This window comes from Peromyscus eremicus, chromosome 10 (assembly GCF_949786415.1).
Source record: "Peromyscus eremicus chromosome 10, PerEre_H2_v1, whole genome shotgun sequence".
Classification (NCBI taxonomy): Eukaryota; Metazoa; Chordata; class Mammalia; order Rodentia; family Cricetidae; genus Peromyscus; species Peromyscus eremicus.
This window is the reverse complement of record NC_081426.1, coordinates 3,149,981-3,173,511: the sequence shown is the minus strand read 5'-3', so window position 1 is coordinate 3,173,511 and position 23,531 is coordinate 3,149,981. Positions and strand designations below refer to the sequence as shown.

At 39.9% G+C, this 23,531-nt stretch overlaps 1 protein-coding gene across 4 annotated transcripts in view; it reads right to left on the bottom strand.

The window, feature by feature from the left end:
• Ccdc85a (coiled-coil domain containing 85A) overlaps positions 1-23,531 on the bottom strand; it is a 195,734-nt gene that overhangs the window by 64,819 nt on the left and 107,384 nt on the right. The window contains exon 1 of one of the 4 annotated variants that reach the window (XR_009381706.1): positions 17,447-17,817. The exons of the other annotated variants lie outside the window; for them this stretch is intronic. The gene's annotated coding sequence lies outside the window, so the exon portion shown is untranslated. Of the gene's footprint in view, positions 1-17,446; positions 17,818-23,531 lie in introns of those variants that run through there. 4 annotated transcript variants of the gene reach the window in all.

Here is a 23,531-nt window from a genome sequence, read left to right as displayed (position 1 = left end):
TTTAATGAAGACCTCTCCATTGATTAGAAGGCAAGCCAGTGGGGTGGAGAGATGGCTTAGTGGCTCAAAGTGCTTGCTACTCTTCGAGAAGCTTAGATATGTCCCTGGAACTCACATATGGTAGCACCACGTTTAACTCCAGCACCAGTTTAATCCAGGTAACACCCTCTTCTGGATTCTGCAGGCAGGCACCCACACAGACATTCTCACAAATAAAAGGAAAAAAAAATACTTTTTAAAAGTGCACTAACACACAGCAGGGTTTCAATACTTTTTTTTTTGAAGATGCTAAATTCCTTCATGCATTTGCCCATCTAAACATTGTTACCTTTTTCTGAAGACTTTGTAATTCCAAGAACCAAGCATGTATGCTTCCATCTTGCCAGAGCCTTCCTTCACTAAATTAGCCTATGAGAATCACTCTGGTATCTGAATTCACTCTATATTTTCCATCACTTCAGTGAGGATCCAAACAGATTAACACTCATTTCATATTGTGGTTCTACCTCCTCACATACATGCACTTCTTCTTAAGTGCAGGAGTGAGAAGATAGGTGTTATGACCCACTTAAGTACTTGATATTTGAGCAAAGATTTTCTGTCTTAAAAGCATTACCATAAATTTATTTCCACCAGGTTTATTCTGAATTTCTCCATTCCCAAAGGCTGGTGTGTGTGTGTGTGTGGGGGGGGGGGGGTTGCTATTGCTATTTATGCAAAATGTAGTCTGATAAAACAATTAGTCTGTTTCTTCCTCTGTAAAATGTTTAAACAGATTGTCTTTAAGAGCTTACCTTAGTCAACCCATGGGATTTCCAAATGTCTACTTGTAAATTACTAGGTGGGGAAGGGGGAAGGCTCAACTCTCATGGCAGAAAAAATGCTGCCCATGAGGTTCATTTTCCAGAAGCCTATGACAGGAAATCAGGGGAGTGAGAAGCTGAGACACCCTAGTGAAGACACTGAAGCAAATCTGGGAGAGCCCACTGTAACCCCTAAGGAGACTCGGAAGGAAAGAGGAACAATTAGATCATCATCCACACCCCTTGCTCCAAATGAAGTACTGAGGATCAGATCACAGAGCTCCAGAGCTAGGGCATGGGAAATTTCAAACAAAAACAGAATCTATACTAGAACTTCCAGGAAGAAGAGAAGGAAATACTGAATTAAAAGTTATGAGAAGGGAAGGAATCAACTCTGGCTCTCCAAATATGGGTGGTTTTATGCACCAACAGGCCTGTAAGTGGACGACTGACATACTGTAGGCGATGTCCTACGCAGCTTTAGATCCCCTAGACTAAAAACAAATTAATCACCATTTATTAGGGGTACTTTAATACTGATGAAAGCATTAGAGCTGTTATCCAGGTTGGGAGAAGATAAACTATGTAGCATTTCCAAAAACTATTTCAACAATTCTTCTTGCAAAGGTTAACAGTATGTAGGTCATATGAAGGAAAATCACCATCATCTCACACTCTTTATCAATAGATGAGGAAACTGAGACACACAGAAGCAAAAGAACTGGATAGCATAGACTAGAACTCAGGTCTATCCATCCTATTCCTGGTAAATCTCATCCTTCTATACCATTCTGCATGTTTGGATTCCAGCACAGATCACAAATTCAAATCCATCAAGCAAAATCTGCTTTAGTCACATTTTCTCTCTTTATATTTTCCGAGGCCCTTGCTGTCTTTCTCCACCCTGCCCCCAGTGTCTGAGGACTCAAGTCACTCCCTTGACTCTGTTCCCTTGTTTTATTCATTCTTAGATCCAGTTTCAGCTTCTAGCTCACCTGAATCTCTGTAGATTCCCTCCTGCTGGCGTCCTCATACCACCTGCTGCATTAGTGAGTGGATCTCCTCAAGGCTAATTATCTGCTTGCAGCAGCACAATCTCCTGATATACATACTCTCTCAACAAGCCTAGATTCCCTCCTGCTGGCGTCCTCATACCACCTGCTGCATTAGTGAGTGGATCTCCTCAAGGCTAATTATCTGCTGGCAGCAGCACAATCTCCTGATATACATACTCTCTCAACAAGCCCAGCCCCAATGCTTATCAGAATGCCACCCATAGTCTCTGCTGGCTCCAACTATTGTCCTTGCATCTCGAAATACCTGGCACTCATGTCCTAGCCCTGTTCCTTCTCCACCTACACAGCTATTTGTTGCCAGAGGCAACATCATGTACTCGCTCCTGTAGGACAACCTTCTGCCACAGCAAGTATCCATGGCAACCAGATGGGTCGAGGAAATAGAATTAAAGTCCCTAGATAATTCCCCAAAGTTAGCTTAGCCAATGGGTGGTTTACTAGAGCAGTGAACCTTTGGCAAAGCAGAGTGTATTATATTTCAAATCCTCTTTGCTGCACCATGGTCTATTGGACAATGACACAGCTTAAGGTAAGAACATAGAGAGAGAACATCATAGGCCTGACCAACCTGGATTAAAAAATACAGCCCAATCTGGATAAAAAATACAACCCAAGAAATGAAGCAAATGAAGAAGTAGGCTATCAATTCTCATCCCTATTTCTACTCAATCAAATAAATTCAGGACCATGTTAAGAAAAATAAGCACATAAGAGATTTTCAGAGAAGTAAGAAAAAATTAACCTCAAATGCATAGAAAAGATAAATATGACTTACAGCTATAGAGATGAAAATAAAAAGCAATATGTGTAATCAATTATGTCATACAAACAATAACACTCTTCAGAGCAATGTGGCAGTCACTCACAAGGCAATGACATCATCTAGCTCATCCACCTTTCTATATGATTGGCATAATACTTAACCAATTTGATGATTAAATAAGATGGTGTGTTTGGAAGTGCTGTGGTGGAAGAATAAAGAGCTTCGCTAATTTTCATGCTTGTGCATTTCAGGGACCAAATCTAAGCTAAAACGGCTACCCTTGGGAAATAAAACTTTAGAAAAATTACATCAGTTGAGTTTCATGACTCAACTGATATTCAGTAAATAATAACATATTTTCAAATTAGAAATGAATTTACTTAGTATATAATAGGTACTCACTAAACATTGAAGGGATGGCTATTGCAACCAAAGTGCTAAGCAGAAAGTAATTTTCTCTCTGCCCAGTTAAAATCCTTTAGCTCACTGTATAAGCTGGATGTGCCTGAGGCACACCGTGCTTTCTTCCTCAAACTGCTAAAATTGGTCCTTTCTTCCTAAGCAAGGAATCAGTGTTACAGCTGTCATGAACATGATTTACAGTGCCATAAAGTACATATAAAATAATCGTAAGCCCTTATAACCATGGATAATAATAAGATTATTTTTCAAGCCCTACAGTATGGGTACCATATACAGTACACAATGATTACACAAAGGGCCCTAATGTACCATAAATTGTACGTACATCACAAAACACAATGTTATTAGACATTAAAACTTAAAGTACTTGAGGAGATGTACTAAGCAGTGAACCTTTCATTAAAATTATTTCTTGCCTTTTCAGCACTGTCTCCTAGTATACAAACGTTGTGTGAGATACTCTGAGTTTAGGCTCCCATTTATTCCTAATAAATACACCTACAGCAGAGACATCTCAAATCGTTTCATCAACTCAGATAGCTATCCTCAAAACAAGACACTTGAGAGGTGTTTGCTATTGATTATGAGAGTGAAGAGTATGCTCCTACATGCAAAAGAGCACACTAACTTGGTGCTGCTCTTTGCCATTCATCATCTATCACTGGCCTCACTTGAAGCTGAAAAGGGATATACCAAGCTTCATACCCAATCAAGGCCACTAGAGAGAGGGTGATGGAACCCTTCATCTACTGTTGTTTCCCCTGTATCTGAACTTCTGTTCTCAAACTGGAATGTGCACTCAAGTAATCTTATTACATGATAGATTCAGTAGATGTATCTTGGGAGGATACTCTTTGAGTTCATTTAAGAAAAATCTGTTAAGAGAAGAAGTATTTCAAGCATAGTGCGTGCTTGAATTCATTCTCCATGTTGCCCCAAGTGTGACCTCAACTAATTATTATCATGTCCTCAGAGCATTTTAGATATTCGCCAAAGACAATTACATTGATATATTTTTGGTGGTGGTGTATCAAACTCAAGGCTGAACTTGTGTTCTTTTACTGAGCTACACTCCTAGCACATTAGAATTATCAATTAAACTTGTGTAAAAAAAGCTTTGCTACATTCCTGACACATAGATAGATTCTCACTAACTGTTAGTTACTTACTCTTCAATGTTGTAGTTGTTAAAAACTACAACGTCAACAATTAACATCGCATTGGCTTGAGGTTTTTAGAAGCAATTTCAAAACAACACTCATCAGAATTGCTGAAAGCCAAAATCTTATATTTGAGCGTTGATAGAAGCCATCAAATAAGTGGGATAAAACATTGAGACCTGAAGGATAAGGCAAAAACTACATGGTGTAGGTGAGGGCAGAAAGTGAGCAGAAGCCAAGAGAAAGGCTACTCCAAATGCTTGACTACAAATTGAGACATAAGTCTGTGTTTCTCCTTCTCTTTCTCTCCCCTATCATCAGAGATCAAGAATTTTCAAGAATGCTTGTAATGGTATTTGCTCCACCCATAACCTTGGGCTATATGGCCCAAAATAGGTAGTGCTTCTTGCCTTGGTATGTGACCTCTTAAAGGAAAGAGAGAAGGGTCACACACACGTCTCCTTGCTTCTTCCTGGTGTGATTGGATGGCCAGGTGCATTCACTCCTGGACAGACAGAGGACAACTTCAACTGTTTACTCAGTTCTGTATTCGTGAGTGTATTTCCTCAGTTTATATCAATAAATCCTTATTACCCATTAATAGACTCATGTGGATTGATTTAACAAATGCTTTAAATCTACAACAATATATGAATCAAAACTGTTTTTACCCTTCTATGCTACACATCAAAACACTAGCACATGAAAATTATGCAGGCCTGGAAACATCTTAAGTGTGTCATGGATAAGCATTCTCAGTGGAGAGAAAATTTGAGGGGAAAAGTCATATCTCATATTGTCTCCCAAAATTTAAAGTCACTGCCATCGTAAAGGTTCCTTGAAGGTCAAATTAGAAGAAAGGCAGATGTCTCAAGCTTTGGGGAGAACTTGACTTGCTCGGAGTCTGTGTGCTGTCTATTCAGACCTAGAAACTGAGGTGGAAAATCAAATCAAATGCACCTTCTCTCCCTGGAGAGCACACTATTATCCCCATAGCATTGCTTCCCTTGCATTCTAGGGGAGAGCCAGCTGCTTCTCTTTCTCAGTGACAGGGAGTGCTCTAAACATGTGTGACTACATGGGAAGGGAATAGCTCTAACAATGCAAATCCCATATTTTGCTTCCTCTGGAGAGCATTTCTAATGGGCATTCTCAAATGCTTAAGCACGTGAGTTGTTTCAGCTTTTGTTTCATTTGATGTTTAATTCTTTAGTATATCTGAATTGGCTTGGTTCTTAACCTATAAATGCGATTGAACTCTGCAATTTTTTTTTGTAAATTAGAATAGAGGAAAGCTATTCTGTCTAAAAAGCAATTCTTCTGAAGCTTCTACTACACTCCAGATGAACACTTAGATTTGTTGTTACTCTAGCAGCCACAGAAGGCAGCTAACTAGCAACATACTACATTCCAGAAAGATGTGCTCGGCTCTCTGTGATCCTAGACTAGCCAGCCCTTCCTCAGTCTGAAACTGCTTCTTCTACTTCAGGGAGCTTTCCTACCAAAATGTCTCTTTCCTGTCAAAGCAAGCCAGCATCCGCTCAACCATGAGCTGTGTCAGTGAACATGGTCATGACATTTCACCCAAGGCATAACCCAACTTCACTGGAGATGTCAGTGAAGGCAACAGTGGCTGGAGGCAAGGACAGAAAATAACTTTAACCATGTCACAGTTGGATGAGACTGGGAACAAGTAATCGTAATCTTCCTATGTTGTGGGATATTATTTTAAGGTGTGTTACATTTGTTTATGCTGTGGAATATTTGTTCAGTGATGCAAAGATGTGCTACATTCTTTTATGTTGCATTTGTTAACTCTGTGAAGCTGTTACTTTGCCTGTCTAAAACACTTGATGGTCTAATAGAGAGCTGAATAGCTAATAGTGAGGCAGGAGAAAGGATAGGTGGGGCTGGCAGACAGAGAGAATAAATACAAGGGGAAATCTTGGAGGAGAAGAAGAAACAAGGAGAGGAGGTTGCCAGGGGTCAGCCACCTAGCCACCTGGCCACACAGCCAGCCACAGAGTAAGAGGGAAAGTAAGATATACAGGAATAAGAAAAGGAAAAGGCCCACAAGCAAAAGGTAGATGGAATAATTTAAAACTAAGAAAAGCTGGCAGTAAACAAACCAAGCTAAGGCCAGGTATTTATAAGTAATGATAAGTGTGTGTGATTATTTGGGAGCTGGGTGGCGGGCCCCCAAAAGAGCAAAGAGTAACGAGTAAAAACAACCAGCTACATGCTATACTGGGCAAGTGCACATTATGTGACACACTTGAGAAGCCACTGCAACAAGCCTGGGAAGGACCTGACAGTCAGCCGTGCTGTGACGGAGTCCACAACAACATCACTGCCTAGGCCCCAGAGCACTCTCCAAAGGTGCTCTTCCATCAGCATGCATCCCACAGGCCTCAGCTGCACAGTGGCCAAAGGCAAGGGCAGCCTTTCCTATCAACACACACAGTAGTCTCATGTGGTCAAACTCCTCTAAAAGCTGTTTCCCAAAAGTGACAATCAGAAGGTAAGCCTTCCAAATACACTCACCTCCCCAACCCCCTGAGCTGCCCCAGTTGATCTAACTGCCCCAAACTTTATTTCTGAAATTGCTTTGTTAAACCAAAGCTACATACAGTTGATCCCTCTTCCTTTGAGATCACCGTTATTTTGTGAGGATTATTGTAATTTGTGGCATTAAGTAGGTCATCAGTATACCATGAAACATTTTAGAAATGTAACTGCATTGCCAATGAAGGTCTATGAAACTTTATGATGATTAAGTTGGCAGTGTCAGTTGATGTGTTCCGAGCTGAAGCCTATAAAACACAGTTATAAAGATGCTATGGTCTACACAGATGCCTATCATAGCCAGGAGCTAGATCTGCCATCAATCATCTTAGCAAGGCCTCATATCATAAACTATTTATAATTTTCTTGCTTCTGAAAAGCCCCTAAACAATAAATAAAACTGAAATTTTACTCTACAGACAGTATTCTTATGAAAAGGTTTTCCCCAAAACTTCATTTTTATACTTATTTCTATTTAATTTTTACATGTAAGTAAGCACAAAAGTTTCCATTAGGCCAAAAGAAACCATATTTAATGCCAAGTTCAGTTGAACTATTGTACGAATAATATTAATTTCTCATTAGTTCCACAGTGACCCAAACTGAGCAAGGCTGGAAAGTAGGAGATCCACATTTCTCACTACCTAAGGAGAAACACTGGTTTCTAGAACATCCCTTTCTTTCCCAGCTCCTCTTAACACAAGATTCTTCCTCCCACTTCCCCCATCCAATAGCCTCCTAAATACACAATGAAGATTCGGTCCTAAACCCATGTGACTCCAAAGCCTAGTCCCTTTCCTTCTCCTCCAGGGCTGAGATCAAGCGAGGCAGCAATTGCAGAGAATCTGCCAGTGGACTCAGTTCTGTGCACATTCAATAACTGGGTTGTCTTTCCTCCTGTTCACAAACAAATGTGAGTCAGGATGAAGTGACCTCTCTTCTTCTAGTAGATGAAAGACCCAAGCAGAAGTAAGCCTGCAACAAATAGCCAAGGTAGATGTTCTTGGGTCCCAATTTCAGTTCAGCAAAGCTGAGATGCATCGAGACTAAGCTTTGTTGTTGCTGCTGTTTTACTTTCTATTTTCAGCAGCTAGAAGACAGCTAAGGCACATTCCAAGCCCTGGTTTTTCTGAGTCCAAAGAAATCAAATCTTATCACCTCCCATCTTGAGCAGATCTTAATAAAACACAACTTTCTAAATAAAACCAACTTGTCTAAATGAACATCTGGGTGAATCTAGAACCTCTGCATTGCTATGCCAATAAGAGATTCCCTAGCACAGTCTTTCATTTCAATCCAAGCCTCAGTGGGGACAGGGGAGTTCTCTCTTCAGGAGTACAAACAGCTCAGTAAGACTTAGATCAGCAACACAACAGTGAACATCATGCTGGACAAAATACCTGAAGGCAGTGAAGTGTGCCACATCCTCAGGACTGGTTTGAAGAAATGTCAAGATGTGCCCAGAATGTCAGACTCACCAGAGAACATCCCTAAAAGCTTACTCATACTATGAAAATAAAGTGAGATTTTTATTGTCATCAATGAACTTCAGAATTGGAGTGACTCATGTAAAATGTTCATCATAATAACACTTAAGGGTTTGTGGCCGACAATGACGTCATTATGACAGTTTAAAAAGGCTTTTCTTCTCTGTGATCATACACACAGCCAGCCAGCCAGCCTCACTTTTACTGGAAATAATCATTGCTCAGAACACTGAAGACGTCATCTCTACATATGGATCATGCCCACCTGCCTGCACATGACAGATATTTCTGGAGTTGTTTTCTGTTTATATAAATCAAAGTTTCTAAATATCAAAATATTTCATAATGGTTTCCTTTAGCCAGAGATCCAATTCCTTCAAGGCAATGCTGGAGACAGCAGGAACATCCTGGTCATTACAAGAAGCAAAACTAAACAGCACCCACTGTGAGCTAACCTAGTCATTGCATATGGGAACAGTGTTCAAATACCCTGTGGCCAAGGATGATGCTGTTCTTCATGAAGCCCACACCAGATTTACCATCTTTATAATATGTGGGAAAGCTTCTTGAGTTTTGAAATGATAGAGGTGTGAGTTTTAATCCTGATTCTGACATTGACTAAGTATATTATTTCCATGGACCTTAATTTCCTTGAGCCTCAATTCTGAGAGCTATAAAAATATCCAGGGAAATAGCTCTAAAGAAATAATTAAATTAAACTGGAACAAAATCAGCATTCAGTGCTGTGCTAATTATTACCCATACCTGCATACAACAGCTAAAACGAATGATTCTAAGGTTTTCATGTGTCAAGGTCATCCAGTAAAAACAAGGGTTAATTTCTTCAGCAAGTGCTTCTTAGATCATGAAGCTTTATGCTGCCTCTTGCCACCAGGTTGGGGACTGGGCATCAACCACTAGAAAAGGGTAGTGTGCATGGAGCTTGACATCAATGAAAAGCTGATCTTGCTGCCCTGGGATTTGAAGCAGATGTTTTAGAATATCTGCAGTAAATCTCACACTGTGGAGTTCCTATTTCATCGTGATAGACTTGGTCGTCTTTCTTTTTTTCCATATAGAGGCAACCTCTGTAGCCAGTAAGACATCTATCTTAGATAAAAATAAAAATGAACTCAAAAACATTCTTTATAATGTGACTTTTCTTTATAAAAGCTCCAATTGAATCACTTCAAAATAAATTCACTAAATTATAAAGATAATTCCTCAGATTTCTCTGGGCTTTAGATTTAGTTCTCAAATTTTTTCAATTTGAATGTTTGTCTCCATCTTTAAGATCTAAAAGACAGTCTTATCAATCAAGTAAAACTGCGAAGTTAGAATTTTCAGTTATTCAATATGAAATCATCTAACATCACCTCAGCTAGACGATATGTCTTCCAAACACAGCAACAACTGTGCAAGGCAAACTGCTGACAGTTGCCTCACTCCCGCCCACGTCCTTGTTCGGCTGTACAGGCTCGGCTTGTGGTCACTGCAACAATTCAGCCTCTAACTCAGGCTCGGCACAGAAGGTGTTCGGTAAACAGCTTCTGCCAATGCCGGTGGCTGACAAGCTTATTTGAGATTTGAGCATACTTGCCAGGTTCCCAGCTGGAAGCATTTTATGGGCCATCAGGTTACTGTATGAAATAAATATAGAGTGATAAAACAATCATAATTCATATGTTTCACCATCTTAAACTTGCAGTCTCACATTTTGCTGAGTTAATGTCCTTTAGATATATATTTGTATGAGTGGTTATTTAACACAAGCAGACAGTTATATATATTGGCAATTATATCCAACCTAACTCAAACCTATTACTTAAGAAAATGTGATATATTAGAAGTCTCAAGAAAGTTGCAAAAAAAGAAGAGCAGCCACAATTTTCCTGCTGTAAGCACCACTACAGCCATCACACTTGGCACAGCATTGGCTCCTGGCTTCAGGATTTGGGAAGGCAATGTAGGAAGAGTGCATAGAGGCAGGAGGGGATCATTTTGTGGAGCAAGTTTATAGTTGAAATAAAAAGAAATGTGTCAATCATCCAATTGTCATTTTTGGAATCTAATATCATTATCTAGGAAACAGGAGGACTTGATTATTAAATCAGCAATGCTGATTACAGAATGAGAAGTACTCTGAGCTGAATTAAATTCAGCAATTAATCACAGCCAATGCCCACTTGTAAATATCAATATTGAATTTTAAGCATATAAACCAGCCAATCAATTAAAACCAAGAGCATGGCTTTAATCAGTGAAAGCTGAAATACAATTTGCTGAAGTCTACATCTAATGAAACTTAAGTCATTGTTGAAACCTAATCTTGTTGCCTGTGAGGCAGATAAACAAATTACAGAATCTTTTGGAAATGTCATTATCTCTGGGCTGTGCCCTTACCTTCTGAGGAACTGGCAGAAGCTGTATTCCAAAAGCACCTTGCTGCCACCAAACCCAGGGAGTTTAAACATGTTTAAAAGCACAGAACTACAGACTATGCAAGTTCAAATCCTCACTTCCCAGCTGTGCATCTGTGGACAGCTCACTTTAAATCTTTGTGATTTAGTTTATGCATCAGTAGGACCCATGTCACATGCTTATTGGAAGATCGAAATAATACCTGTGAAATACTTAAAATAGTACTTACTAAATGGTAAGTGTTCAGCAATTACTAATGCATGCATGCATTAATTCCATTGCTTAATCTTGTATCAGTGGTATTGCATCCCAAAAATATTTAAGACCATCAATTTATTCTTTTTATTATCCAAATAATCTCAAGGATAATAGTTCACAGGTTTTTCTGTTGCATTGTTTAAAAGAATATAGTGAAGTCCATCATTTTCCTATTTCCCAGATCTTCTATGGGTACAAGTGCACAGGGTAAGAATCAAGAAAATCATTTTTGAATATTTGTTATTTCAGCTTTTCTGTTTTATTTTTATTGCACTGCTGTGAGTGGCCCAACAGTTTTTCACACAATTTGAGTTTCCTATTCCATCACCATCAAAGTCACAAATAATCACAGAAAGCTCATTCACCTTGTAATTAAATCAGGTTGGCCTGGTGAACTCTCACAGTTTTAAAGGAAATTATCAGAGCCACAAAGCAAGAGTCACTTTTTCAGGCATATCTTTTTCCTCAGAGCTAAGATTATATGCAAAACACATCTTCAGTGCCGTTGTTTAGCACGAGAATATTTCAAAAACATGATTTCTTTGAAATGCCAGTTCTATGAATTCTTCATAACTCCAGAAAACCCTAATTATAGGTGCTCAATTCAACTAAAACTACAGAATCGGGGGCCACAAAGATGGCTCAGTGGGTTAAGGTGCTTGCTGTCGAGTCTGATAATCTAGATTCAATCCTTGGACCCCACACAGCGGAAGGGAAGAATGAACATTTGCAAGTTGTCCTCTGAGCTTCTTCACATGTACACATGTGGCAAATGCTTCCTTGCTACCAAGATAAGTAAACAACTATAATTAAAATATAGAACTACAGAATCTATGGTAAAGCCTATTGCCAGTGGCATTGACCATGAAATGGGTTAAGATTTCAGATACCGCCTCCTATTTCCTTAAGAATAATGTGAGAAAGAAATTTCCTAATGAAAACACAAATTACAAAAGCCCAGGTTCCACCAGTACAAGGAACAATCACAGTAGCCACCTGACTGAAATAGCACAAGCAAGGGCTTTCGTTTGATGAGCATGAGGTCAGGATGGGTAAAGTTACTCTCCTCCCTTTCTCCTCTCCTGTCTCTCTCACAGCTCCTCCCTGACACACTTGATACAATCCACTGCCTCAGCTATCAGCACCTATTTCCGGAGTGCCCTTGCAGACTCCTAGGCATCCACTGACACATTGCTCATCTATTAATGATTTCAAAATTTACGACTCTAATCCACACTTACCAAATAAGTGATCCTTTAATTTGGACAGGACAATTCACAACTTTTATAAAGACAGTAATTGTCTTTTCTCAATCAAAAGTGAAAATGCCTAGTGACCTCTCTGCACTACAAACACAGCAAACATTCAGAGAAAAAATAGCCACACAGTTCACTAAGGACTAAGTCCCCCATTCTCTCACCTTTCACTCACAGCAGGAACCATCCTTATGACATCTTTCCTACTACTGTCCTGTAGGAGACCCAACTCAGTTGACTAGCTTTCTAGTTCATATCAAGTTATTGTTCACCAATGACAAATTTTCCTCTATTACTTTATGCAGTTGTTACTGAATGAACCTTACAATGCGCCATTTTTGTGCCAAGATTGATAGTTCCAGACAGAAAAAAAAAATTAAAACAGTGGATACCATGTAGATTCCTGGAATCTAGTGTTATATGTAGGAGACCAACTCCAACCTGTCCAAAGGTTCTTGGGGAGAGGGGGGAGAAATGAGGAAATATTAGATAGAAATATAGACAGACTATGAGAAAAACAGAGACACAATATAGCTTCTGGAGGGCCCTGGGTCAATATCCAGTCACCTCAAGTTTTATTTAAATGGTTTTTTTATACACTACCAAGGGGAGAGGCAAAAGACCTCCCCCTTTTAAGATCAAAGCACAATGTGCAGCCAAGTGTAAACCCTTCAAAACACTTGATAACCGTGCCCCTGGCCAAATCATCCTCTTATGCAGCCCTGCCAGGCAAAGCAAGCTTAGACTTTCTGACCTTGACTAAGGTCTTACTAGGGAGCCTCTGCAGGGCCCCTACAGTTGTGTCTTCTGAACTATTTTTACTGTGACCACAGAGGTAAGTGTATTCTTTGGTTTGAGCTTATATCATGATTACTACTTGTCAGGACTAGAAATACGTGGCATAGGAGAGACTTGGCACCAGACCACAGAAAGTTCATTCCAAAATCAGTACAGCCAATGGTAAACTATTGAAAAGTTGCAGTGTAAGGAGACAGATTTGTAACGGATTCTCCTCAGGAGAGGATGGTGTTTGAGACACTATCATGACCACCAAAAAAACAGTCATAGTCCATAAGAAAAAAAAGTACCAGTTTGAGGAGCTAAAACCCTGCTTCACTCCTGTGTCACGCAGCCAGGCATGACATTCAGCATGCCACTGAACCTTCTCCTCAGTTAGTTTTTAGAGCTCAAATTCCTTTCCTCACAGGGTCAGCAAGAACATCAAAGAAGAAGAAAATATGATCTGCTAAGACCCTGTTCCCAATGACTACACAAGGCTGGCTATGGAGGCCATCAAAGCAAGGTGCACAAGAGTGCCCTTAACAGTGTAAATAAACAAAACACACAGTGTGTCCAATGTATGTGAAACGAGCTTTATGTGAAGTCATAAGAGGCGCCCAAGGTTAATGGGGTGCCTTTGTGTTGGAAAGATGGTATTGGGTCACTCTGTGTCCAGAGCTTTTAGTACAAAATCATATACATTTCTCTTGGAGAACATTCCTCTGGTCATCCAAAATTGATTTTTCTGTTTGGAAACTCTAGCATCTATGTGGATTGCAGTGTCTCATGATGACATAAAAGAACCCTATGAGCAAAGTACTATGAGTTACTTTCAAGGACATTACCAGCCTGATTCCAACCGCTGCTCCCACCCTCATTAAACCCTACCATGTCAAGCAAATTCTTCTCTCATACTGGGCATGAAAACTCTACTTCCGTCTCTAGAAAAATCAGATCCTGTATTCTCTGTTGCTTTTCTCCAGTACCACTGATGCCAACTCCAATGGCCTTTCCTTCTTTCCTCCTAGCTTCTTGGTGTTGATCACATTCTAACCAGCCCTTGGGTGATTCTGTCACAAGTAGCCAAAAGATCATACCCCAATAGAGTGTTCCAAAGCAAATACTTCTTTTGGCAGTTCTTCGTACATTCCTACATGTTAAATATACATAAGATACACCATATACACAAGACACACACACACGTACATATAACATATATATATATATATATATATATATATATATATATATATATAAAAATTTGGTCATGTGTTCATAAATACTAGTATGCTATTTTATTTCACAAATGTGCTTATACAGCCTTTTTATTGTTTCCATGAAAGCACCTGAAACCCAGCGGTGACTTCTACATAGTTTTTGGTTTTTTTTTTTTTTTTTTTTTTTTTTTTTTGGTTTTTCGAGACAGGGTTTCTCTGTGTAGCTTTGCGCCTTTCCTGGAACTCACTCTGTAGCCCAGTCTGGTCTCGAACTCACAGAGATCTGCCTGGCTCTGCCTCCCAAGTGCTGGGATTAAAGGTGTGTGCCACCACTGCCCAACACAGTTTCAGTTGCAAACCTATTTATTTCCTCCTCGAACAGACTTGGGAAAAGCAGGAAGATGGGCTAATGGCTGTTCTCCTGATGGCTGCTGACAGAACAAGAGCTTTGAAAACCCTAACCATTGGGTAACACTCCAGGGTAAAGACTGCAGTCTTTGTTTACAGGAAAACATAAACTGAGTGTTAATCACAAAGGCACCTCATTAATCTTGGGCCCCTTTTATGACTTCAACAAAAAGCTCATTTCTAAATATATTTGCACTGGACACACTGTGTGTTTTGTTTTATGCTGTTAAGGGCACTCTTGTGCGCCTTGCTCTGATGGCCCTCCATAGCCAGCCTTGGGTAGTCATTGAGAGCAGGGGCTCAGCCTTTCATATTTTCTTCTCCTTTGTGTTTTCCTGTAAACACAGTGATAAACAAAGTGATTAAATATGATGTAAAATACAGGCTTACATAGCAAGATTCTCTAACTTCATAGGGAAAATGTCGTCACTGAATTTATGCTTAGAAAAATTATCATTCCCAAAATGGGTATCATAGGAGCAGGCCAGCCATCACACTGCCACACCAGATGCTGTTACCTGCTTTATCGCATCTAGTTACACAGAATGTACTTTGAATACAGTCCCTAACTCCCCTGGAAGAAGAGAGAATACATGGATTTAAAGGAATTTTCTCTTTGGCAGCCAGGCAGCAGTGTGCCCGTAGCCTTTAATAGCATAGCTGTAGTTTTACATCCACATTTCTCTTCTTCCCCAGCAATGCCATTTAGTACAGCTCAAGCCAGCTCCTCCAAAATCCAAGGTCAACTTTGCTCCAAGAGGATCAAACCTCCCCTTAGGGTGGGAATTGTGAGAGAGTAGAGTGTTGGGTATGTCTAACTCAGGTCATGAATGAATCAGCATCTCTACCCTTGTGAACAGACTATATCTGTTTATCCTCAGTACTAAACAAGCCTGTCCAACTATTTCCCTCTGAGTTCTCCCCAGCTAGGTAAAGCTAACTCTTCTATTTCCCACTAGGCCACCTGAATAACCTCATTAGAGAACCTAAATAATTCTGCCTTCATTGTACTTACAGTGAAGTCCCATAGACCTTTGGTGAAAAACTCACTCCTGCCCCTATGTAAGACTTATTAATTCAGCTATAAGAAACAGGGGTGTTGAAAGCATGAGAACAAGAATCATGGCTAATTTTACTTTGGAGAATTTATTTAGCCTCCTCGCTAGCTGAAAATGCCTTGTCTGTTACCTAGTTTCTTGACTACAGTCCTGGCTAATCTATGTAGCAACTAGAATCTCCTCTTGTAAGTCAGAAAGAAAGTAATTGACTATCCTCTGTTCTGGGCACTTTCAGTATCCAGGGCTATTAAATCAATGATCAACAAACTTGCTCAAAGATCTGTTTCCAGTGGTAATGCAAGGAAAAAAGAGATGTGTACTCCTGAATAGAGGGTGTATGACCTCAGGTTCTCAAGCCAAAGTTATAAATTTTAATTCTCTCACGCAGTACAGATGCATCCAAACAAGAACATTAGGACAAGCTAATCAAGAAAGAAATCAGTAGGGGGCATTCATGCAGAGGATCACTGACAGCACTCTAAACTTAACATAGCCACAGCTAATAGCCTCCTTACATCCTCTTCTCCCATTAAAGATGCCCTGGAAACAAGCTACCCAAGGATATTGCTGCTGTTATCACGGTTACTAAATTGGCAGGCAATATTCTCTGAGTGCACAGAGCCAGGAACTGAGGTTTCCTGTGCCCCCTCTCTTCTTCCAGACTGAGTGCAGTTATAAGAGGAGCAAGAACGGAGGTACTGGGATAAATAATGCATGAGAACTTCAGGTGCAGGAAGCTTTACTCAGGACTGCCGCTAATGCACAGCTAAGCCTGGCATCTGCTGCCTGTGTGACTGGATTTGCTAGCCTGTGTGTTCCAAATGGTAATGAGGATGGCAGAGCTGAGGATGATGCTGTCCTTTGATCTCAGCCTTAGCCACTGTCAGCTGTTCAGGTTGTTCTCTTAGGGCAACCCCCAACCAGGCCTCTGACCTCCAAACTCCGGGAATTTAACAAGCAAATGAAACCACAGCATTTCAGAGGCTACAAGGTAGATATAAGTGATATACATGGTTAAATACTCCATTAGTAACACCCTAAATTTACAGCCTCCTATCTCTGCCTGTTCTCTGATTTCCAACTGTTCTCTCGGGGTTTTTTTGTTTGGTTGGTTGGTTGTGTTTGTTTGTTTGTTTGTTTTGATTAGTGCTTCCCCCACAAACAATTAGGTGATTTCCTGGACTGAATTATCCAAGAAGGAAATGGAAAAACATTGTCAGTTAAAAGAACTAAAATATCACCTAAGTCTGTCAATTCTTTGGAGATTACAAGATATCCCGTATATATTTGTAAAGTTTACCTTTAGAATTTCTTAAATTTCAGCACAGCCTTGAAACAGAACTCAGGATCTAAACACTTACTCCGAATGTTCACTTTATCAACTAAAGAACAATTGTTTTTAACCTATAATGCAGCCAATAAGAGAGTTGAAATGAGGGCTCCCCTAACTGATGCTCTTTCTGATCTGAAATTCAGTGGTGTTTTCTAGCAATTAGGCCTGCAGAGAATTTAATCACACATCAGCGTCTCACTTTAGCAATCACCCTACCAGTCTCATACCCTGGATATCATGTTAACCTTGCATATTCTTGTCCCTTCTATCTTGTCCTTTCTATCATTTATCAGCAGTGCTACTCAGTCAGCCCCCAGTTTCCTGAAAATATCTGTGATGAGAGTTACCATTCAACTGTTGCATCTGCCAATAAAAAATCATTTTTTGACCCAGCATCAACTTTAGGAAGCATTCATGGCTTTCATGCGTCAGACCCACCTCGTCATAACCCCTTGCAGTCTATGCAAGACACCGTCAGGAATCACAGCTGTAATCCTCTCCAGAGATAAATACATTGTTGAGAGCATTATGAGTGGAGCACCATGTCCCTGGTTGGAAGGTTTTTTACCAATTTGGAGACCTTTTTATGATCTTAAACAGCCAGTGGTTGGTGCCAAGGTCCAGGTAACAATCTGCTAGCTGACATTCAGTCTTCCAAAGTAATCTGTAGAATAAGACTTAGGACCTAATTCCAAATACCAATATACAAGACATCCACATCATCTCCAGAAGCACATTCTAAACTCAGAGGGGCTCATTCTAAACTCACTTGCCCTCTGGCCTGTGTTATTAGGCATTCCTGAGAGGAGGATATTCTGCCCCTCATGACCTCACAATTTAACACAGAAAGCATGCCAATGAGAAACCACAGTCCAAGGCCCTACATTGTGATGCAGCTTGAAACTATCACCATTTTCTCAGTTAACATAAATACCTTGACTCTTGGCTTTAATTCTTCAGTCTAGTGATCTCCCAATTGAGTTATTCTGGCATTTAAATAATACAACAAAGTATGCTAAATGCTTGAAAAATTATTATGCTTATTTTGTAAGAGAGCCTTATGCATGCCACTTGTATTTGTGGAGGTCAGAGGTCAACTTGCAAGAGTTGATTCTCTCCTCCCACCGTGTGAGTTCTGGGGATCAAACTTAGGTGATCAGGCTTGGTGGCAAGAGCATTTCTACTGAACCATCCTTCTGGCCTGGTCCTAATTGCTGAACAATCATATCTGCATACTTTGTGTACAGAACACATGTTGTGTTGTATTTTCCATAAGGATCACATATGGAAAACAAAGGCCAGTTCAAAGATGAGAAAGAAAAGGGAAGGGGGGAATAGGTGAATGGACAGGGGAGGAAAGAGAGGAGTAATATTCTAAATGCAGATAGGAAACTACTTCTCAATGGTTCTGAGTAAGTTTCTTACTTCATCTGTAGTTCACTAAGCATACCAATAAGAATCCATGCCAGAGCAGCAACCTTGCCTAGCTTTGCCTCTCATTTCCTCTGATTCTTTTAGTGTCACTGTGGGAAGCATTTGTAATGTGCTTATAGACACATGACCCTGCTTTTAAACAAGTCAGTATTACCTCAGTAAAGCCCACTGAGAGCACACTCCAGAAAAAGCAGTGCTTGCAAAACATCTTCTGTTCATTTTTCAGAATTCACAATGAAGTGACTAGCCCCCAATCTACAATAAAAATGATTAAATGCAAACACTACTGACGCTGTACAATAAATATTTTATACATTAATATGTTTTCAAAAGTCTTACTTCACTTTTATTGCTTTTCTATATGGCATTATTCTATTTTAGTATGTGCAATGAAATAATCTTCCACTAAAAAAGTAGGCATTCTTGGCCCATTTTAAATAAACCAATGAATAATTATTGCACTATTAATTTGCTATGTAAATTGTTTAAATTGCTAACTCTTTTCTCTCTGCATTATTAGAGATAACTTGGTACTTCCAAAGGAAAATGAAAAGTCTCTTCCTACAGGCTGCCCTTCCCTCATTCCCAAAATCTATGACTTGAGTGCTCGGTCCTATGATTCTTTTATAAAGCAGGCTACAACCCCTAGAAAGTATTTCAGGATAATGTCTTCTTAATGTTCAGTCAACAAGAGAAACCTCGAAAACTATCTTAACTACTCCACATGCTACTGTAACATTGCTTTCAACAAGAACCCTAGTTGGGGACCATCTGAATCTCTCCATGTAACTAATAGCTAATGGCAAGGTCCCTTGGTGACATGTGTGCTTCCACCTTCTGTGGGTGTGGGGACAGTCCACAAACTCATTCTATTTGTTGTTTATGGAAAGGGAATTAAGGTAACTATCACACCCCAGGACTTTCTTAGTATGTTATAAATAGCATAAAATTCTTTCCTAGCATTTTGGCACAGCTGATAAGGAGAAGCCCTTTTGAACTAGTATTGGCTCTTTGAGATAAACATTTAACAAGGTGCTGTTCTGACCGCAGATATGGCATGCATATTTGGCAGATATATATATATATATGCTTCTGCACATGGGGAACACATAAAAAGAGAATAAAACACAGCATGAAAGCTACACCCAAGGCTCTTGCTGGTGTGCTGAAGTTCTTGATGTCATTTTCACATCCTGAAAAAGGAAATTGTTACCTATGACTCAAATGTTAAAAACTAGCATCTTTTCCATTTCAGAGCTGCCTGCCTTCCATCTCCTTTTCATCATATGTAAGATGTTAACACATATAGACTTAATTGGAAAATTGAGAAAACCTGTCAGCTACATTGGTGGAACCCTAACACAGACATCCATTGCCTGGGCAGGGATGCATGCAGTCTGGTTCTTCTATGGGACGGCAACTCCACCATGCATGAGTGTAGATGAATTTCTAAACAGTCTTATTAAATAAGAAACACAGAGCCAAATACAGGGGTAATAGCTGAAGAGATCAGAGAAATAGCGAGGAGCCACTGACTAACCTTAGCTTACCACCTCATTGTAGCTTCCCAAGAGAGAGCTTCTTCCTGTCTAACCTGTGTTTTTATTACCTTCCTGTTCTGCCTTCCCATTGGCTCTAAGCCCAGCCACATCACTTCCTCGTCACTGCCTGTCTATACAGACCTCCAGGTCTCTATGGTTGGTAATGGGATTAAAGGCATGTGTCACCATGTTTGGCTGTGTCTTTGACCACACAGAGACTCTGCCTGCCATGTGATCAGATTAAGGGCGTGTGCTACCACCACTTTTGACCTCTGATCTCCAGGCAAACTTTATTTATTAACATTCAAATAAAATGTCACATTTCAGCACAAATAAAATATCACCACACATGACCTTCTTCTTCTATTTGCTAAAGAGTTTCCCCGGCACTAAGTAATGATATTAACACCCACAAGGAAAAGTTTCTATGTACATCCTGCCTTCATAGTTTGAACAGTGTTAACTTGGAACAATACTGAGGGAAGACGCCCACAACTCAATAGATGAGCCCATACTTGTCACTCAGGTGTAGATGTAACCAACCGTCTTATTAAATAAGAAACACAGAGCCAATTCAGAGAAGAAAGCCAAGAGGTCAGAACTAAGAGCCTTACCTTTCCTGCTTCAGCCAAGAGAGCTCTCCGAAAGGGGACCTACTTCCTGTGTGTTTGTCTTATATAGTCTTTCTGTTCTGCCTTCTCGTTGGGTGTAAACCCAAACACATGACTGCCTCGTAACTGCCTGTCTGTAGAGACTTCCAGGTCTTCTATGGTTGGGATTGAGATTAAAGGCGTGTGTCTCCAATGCTGGCTGTATCCTTGAACACACAGAGATCTACCTAGCTCTGCCTACCAAGTGCTGGGATTAAAGGTGTGCACCACCACCGCCACGCTCTTGCTATGGCTCTAATAGCTCTGACCCCCGGGCAACTTTATTTATTAACATACACTTAAAATCACATTTCAGTACAAATAAAATACCACCATACTCAGGCCTTTTGCCAGAAACCTGGGTCCTGAAGTGTAGACTCCAATGACACATTTTCAGAAAGATGTCAACTTGCTTTCCTTGACCTGTATCTGGGCTGAACTCCTGAACCACATAAGTAAAAAGCTATCTACACATTAGTTATATTTATGTCATAGGAAAATTCAACCATTTGTGAAAAAACAAATCATGGAAGAACATGTTTCATAAATATAATGGAAATCTTATGTAGAACTCACAGCACAACAACAACAAAGCCTGTTATAGAGTTCAGAAGCCACAATCTTAAAAACAACAAGAGTGAAAACTCAATTTAAAACCCAAACAATGCATTGGTCAAACAGCCTTTTTCTTTTAGGCCAGGAACCAGTATCTTTTACAGATGTTCAGTAAAGAGTCTGACTCATCTGGGGAATAGAGAAAAACAGAAACAACTACTTGTGTCAATGGAAACAAACTGAACAAAAAAAAAAAAAAAAAAAACAACCCACCAACCAAGCACTGGGTGATGTAAATACTATGCCTCATATTCATATCTAGTAATATGTTCAGTTCAATGACTCAGTAACATGACATCAGCACTGCCAAAGTCACTGTCACTGTCATTACTGTTTGGACTAACACCATGAACTCATGTTGGGTATTTTGGGAGGATAGAAATTGATATACAGACCTTAGGAGCAACCATACCCTCCCTAACAAGTAACACTTGCTTCAACATTTGAAGTGGACTCAGTCTTCAATGTGAAAGTTTCCGGAAGGCCCCTTTCTGGCCTTAAAATCCAGAAACATGATCCTCTTTTCATACATAAGTCCCAAGTTTTAATGATGCTTAGGTAATAGTTTATCTATAATGGTCAGTTGGTTCCTATGTTAACAGAAAGCAAGTAACTAAACAGATGTGAATCAACTCTAAGTAGTTATTGTCAGCCCTGAGAAGAGTTATCTCATTGAGATAAGCAAGAGAATAAACTAAGAATAGACAAAAACTCCCCATGAGCAGATAACACCAGCCTTGTCAAATGCTGTGATTTAGAATACTGACATCAGAGGCTCATTGCCAGATGAGCCCTTGGTTTTCTGTATGTAATGTCTCTGACTCTGGAACAGTCCAACTGATACATCTCAGAGGTAGCTAATGAGTCATTATATGCAAACCTACTCCTCCATCAGAGGTGTGACCTAGTACCCTAGGGCCTAAACCTCCAACTGAGAGGGTCTTTTGTATTTTGCCTATTGCTGTAAAAACTGTTGTTTCAATGTATGTCATAACATAAAAAGCTGGAGAGTTAATCTAATGCCTCTTTTAATCAGCTGGGATCTTAAGATGAGCTACTGTTTCTAAATATCCAAAGAAAGCAACGCATATATAGGTGTAAATACAACCCATCTCAATTTCTTTCTATAGATGGGATAATCAGTGTTGGCTCTGGTGGAATGGGATCATACTCAGCCAAGACCCAAGCTCTATGATCAGAAATCCTTCCTGACAGTGCTTCTGTGGTTCCAGGAGGAAGATACACATACAATGAACAAATACATCTAAAGGAACACAAACTCCATAGAGACCCCTAGTAACTCAGCATGAATCACGTTGAGTGATAGGAGGGGCTGCTCCTATGTGAGGACCAGGTGTTTCTAACCTACAACATAAAAACAGCCTAAGCTAAGTCATCCTCCACGCTACCTAAAAACAACTAAATCTTATTACTCCCCTTCCCAAAAGACTGAGGCAGGATTCTGAAAGGGTGGAAAGCAGGAAAGTAAGAATTACAGGACTGTCCAAATCTTTGACATTGTGACACAACACTATCTGCAAAGCTCCTGCTTGTGGATCCTACAATCAAGTCATGCACACCTACGCACAGACACAATCTCATAATGTTTGAAATAAGTTTGCAACTTGGTAGTGAGAACCATTCACAGATATCCTGGTGCACATGTGCATAGGCCACAGGTTGATACACTTGATAAACCCAAGAAAAATGTCCATTTTCTGTCAAGCTATAAATATACTGCAATTCAAAATGTAATTTTGCTGCAATAAATGTTTTAATTTATTGCATCTGTTTTTCTGAGACTCATGACACAAAATTTGCCTAATTTCTTCCATCTATACCCATAAAAATCACACTAGGACAAGCTAGACTTCACCATCTCTCTCATGGGCCTGTGCCAGGCTACACCTGGCCTACCTACTTTGACCCTCTTCTTACATTGTTTCTATGGGAAAAATCAGCTTAATGTTTTAACTTGCAAATCAAATTATAGAGATTCAGGTTATGTTGCTGTTTTCCTAGATCTCTATATTGGGCTCTCATTTTTCTTTGAATGAAAGCTAAAAATGTAACTTCCCTTGTAGGGCTTTGTGCATTATCTGTAAGTATGATCTCATTGCATTCTAGGGTCCCTTAACTTGCAAAGTTTCAACCACATTGGCTCTGACTATTCTTTCCCACTTTAGGGACTTTCTGCTATATTGATCTCTTCTTCCTATTTCAAGGGACTGACATGTCCCTATTCCTTACAGCTCACCTTGGCACTAGCTACTCAAAAGAACC